Raw genomic sequence first — 4,006 nt, forward strand, 5'->3', positions numbered from 1 at the left:
GTAACGAGTCGAAGAGTTTTCATTATTCAAACTCGTCAGAATTAATTGACAAATTCAACGTAGGCGGACAAATCAATTCATATTTTTTACGCACTTTTTCGTAAAAGCGTACAAGCGAAAATACGGATTGGAATTTTTGTAACTTTAAAGCGAACAAGGCATATTGGATTGTCCTGAAATCCACGAAAAAAGCAAAATACGCGGGCATCGAAAATTTAGACTTTTTTCAGGATTTCCCTCCGAAGAAACTTTGTTTCCATCTGCATAAGCATCACATTTATGGGTAAAAAATTGACGTTATACATCTCGCGAGGTGGCCGTGGGATCAATCTAGATTACACGCGGAACGCGGGAACGCGATTGCCGCACTACAGTGCAGCTTTGGCCGCTCGAGGGTCAATTTCACAAATTGCGGATCGCTTGCATTTAAAAGGAGATGACCATTTGATTTCGGAATTTGCACAAAACAGGTAAACCACCGACACACCTACGTACATACGATGACAGAACTCTGCAGTGCAGATATAAAATTAGACACGACATCGCTAGACATCATATACTATACCTCATAGGTATGTACGTACATACCAATTTTTTACGACAAGGGATGAAAATCACGGATGAAGTTATACCCGCATCACAATTCGTATAAAACATAAAACCGATGTACTGTGGAAGAAGGCAGATGCTGGTGTATCTAAGGTTAAATAATAGATGAAGGAGGGATCGCACGGGCCGTTACAGCCGTATGAGCCAGCATGTAGCCGGCCAGGCCGCGGGGAGAGAGTTTGTATTCCGCATTTTTATGCGGGATTTTATGTTAGCAAGCATTTGTTTGCCGGAGATATATTTTATAGGCTGCATTCTCGTAATCCTCCCCCGTTCTGAGTTTCGGAATAGTTTTTCCACCCCACCTTACTCATCCCCCCCCCCCCGCCCCTCCCACCCCCACTCTTCCTGCAACGCCGCGATGGCCTACTATCTCTCCTATTCTTCCCAATGCCTTGATCCCGATGGGAGAAGAATCCTGATAGCTATTTTATAAGACCCACTTTCAGAGCGGCACGGATAAGCTGTCATCTCTTATCATCCCTGCGCCTTTCGGCTATGCCTGTACATCCCATACATACCTTCGTACATCGATATGTTTTACCCCAAAGACCGTAACTTCGTCGCATGCCTACCAGGATCGTGTCTCCCTCTTATCTGGCTCATGTTATCATCTCACATTCTCCGAGCCCTAAACGTAGGAGCGAAGCTTCCGGGCCTTGAAGTATCGGAAGCCAACTTTTCCGCTTCTATTGCACCGCTGCAAATGCTTATTATCCACTTTGCGCTGTTGCGGTATTCTGCGCGACGATCGAAAATTTGATTCAGCGGTTTGCGCCGATCTGAAAACCGTAACGGAACGTCGGGGAATTTTAATGAAAATATGGAAACCGGATGATGTTACTGCAGATTTTTTTCTATTTTTCAACAGTGGCTCAAACACGGTTCATTCGTGCAGATCGTTTCGTACTTCGCTATGATTTCCGATACCATGGAATTCGAAGAATAATTACACAACTCCTTTATCGGCCTTAAACGTTATGTGCAAAGAACATTGGTTTACGGTCGAGAAGACCTTGGAAACGTTGAGAATTGTAGAAAATGAGATTTTGAAACGAGCTTGTCTTTGTCAAAGCTTCTGTGTCGCTCCTTTTCACCACTACGAACCCCTGAACGGTTGTTGTCAATTGAACATATGCTCTCTCGATAAATTTGCGAAGACATACAACCTTTGCGTATATAAATTTAAACATCGTTTGTTGGTTTCTTACATTTTGCAGGGCGTTCCTTCTCTTTAGAGTTGTGAAAAATAAAACTGAATATATAGGGTAGCCCTTTGATGCTCGAGGCGTTACAGACGGAAATACGTGATGTTAATCATGCGCGTTGACATTATCAGGCGTTAAAAAAAATGTCCAAGAATAATATTTACTTCATTAAAAAAAAAACATCTGGAAAGAGAATAAACGACGCAAAAACAAGTCAACTTATTTTCCAGTCATCTTGCAAACCTCGATATCTCCTCGAGCCTGAAAGAGATGCCAGGGTTAAAGAGTTGAGCAGCTCCGATTCTTCCGCTTCTTATCGTCGTTGTCTCTTTCTCAGAATAGAATTACCCTCGACGCGTTTGCAAAGCCACTGAAAAGGCGGACGATATTTCCGAAGGTAAGAAGCGGAGCGTTTGAAAATCGAACTTCTCAAAGAGAATAAGCGCTGGCATGAAGCGAAGGAACTTCCGCGGAAAGTTATATAATCCTCTCAGCTGCAGGTCTGGGGTTTGGTGCAGGGTATGACGGTGGTCGTGATGACAACTATGGGCGTCGGGATGTCGACGCCGGTTCGTCGCAACGGCAGCAAATGCTTTCCGTGTGTAGTCATTCGCACTGCATGTACCCACTTTGGTATAAACTTAGAGGACTGGGCGAAATTCTCAATTGTTACAATGCGCTGCAAGTGTGGGATACGGTACAGCGTCGTACAATGGCTGCGCGGTAATAATACGAAACTTTTTTTCTAAAAAGAATAGAAAGCGACGCCCGTGTTCTTTCATAATCGAATTTGCGAAAAGTATATTTCGTTTGTAGATCAAACCTCTGTCTAGGGGATATAATTCAAACCGAACCTCAATTGTGGGTACTGTAATATTATGCAACGTTTCGGCGTTGCATGCTTGCTCCTGTTACAGGATCAATTATTCTCCATTATTCCGCACTTTGCAAAACGTGTAACAATCGGTACATGTACGCACTGAAATTTTCCGGATCCACGAAAGCTGATTCAGGATCGGCGAATCCATCCGTGACCGTCGATAAATTTAGCTGGAATATGGATGGCCACATTTGTTTTGAGCACACGCGGTGCTAGAGGTGAAATCTAAAATATCTCGCGTTCATGATTCCGCGAACAATTGACCGGTCGTTATCTGGGAGAAATGAAGTGTGCAGCGTAATCAGACGGCCGGGAACTGCAGTCTGTTGTCCATCCGCAATACGTTTCAGCGAAGACCTTGTTCCGAGGCAACAATTCGCGAGAACTCCCGGCCCTTCATTAAGCCCGGGTTCCAAGTTCACCGTTATCGATCATCGTAAAGGGAACGAATAAATTGCGGTATCTGCAAAGTGTCTGTTGAGACGGTTGTTACCGGGGGAGGAAAAAAGAATTAAGGAAAGCCGGAGCAGCTACAATCCGACAAATCGTAAATGTGAAACTGGCGTATTGGCGTGAGCGCTGGGCTGTTATAAGGTGAAGGTGGGTTTAAAAGTGTCGAGATTCCGGGGCGAAATTCAAACCGGTGAGGACAGCCAGAGCGGAATAAAGTATGAACTGCTTTTAACGGCTTCCCGAAGAATGGAGGCCACGAAGTGTGGAGTCTGCCGGGCTGCAGAGAGCAGACAAAGACGGACAGACTTTGGTGTCTCCGGACTCCAAGTTCGAGGCGAAAGGAATTGGAGCTGCGATATATAGACGGGAAACTCGACAGCGATTACGACTAGGTAGGACTGCATGCAGGGCTCAGCGCAGCGAAAGACTCGCTGCGAAAAATGCACTTTCATAAAAATTTCATTCGCTGTTACGTAGTTGTTTGGGATTGCAACCGCCAATATTGAATTGGCCGTTACGTCCGGCACAAAGGATGCCACCCATCGGCTGGAAAGGCACTTGTATTTTATCCTTCCTTCGATCAGTGCCCGCAGAGTCGTCTATCCGTGGTCTAGGAAATGCTTCGCGTGAATAGCAAGTTTTACGCGCCGACGTGGAGTCGTCTTTAAGAAGCTGATTCAACGTTCGATTGAATTACGGAAATTCTCAATTTTCGACACATACTTCAGAGGGATCTTCGTACCCATAAATATGACGGTGATAATAATGGGGTATAAAATACTTACGGGACACTGCGGATGCAAGGAAAAAGCTCATGAGCTACAGAAATAAAGCGGCATCAATGTGCCAAACGTAT

This window comes from Neodiprion pinetum, chromosome 2, assembly GCF_021155775.2.
Source record: "Neodiprion pinetum isolate iyNeoPine1 chromosome 2, iyNeoPine1.2, whole genome shotgun sequence".
Lineage (NCBI taxonomy): Eukaryota > Metazoa > Arthropoda > Insecta > Hymenoptera > Diprionidae > Neodiprion > Neodiprion pinetum.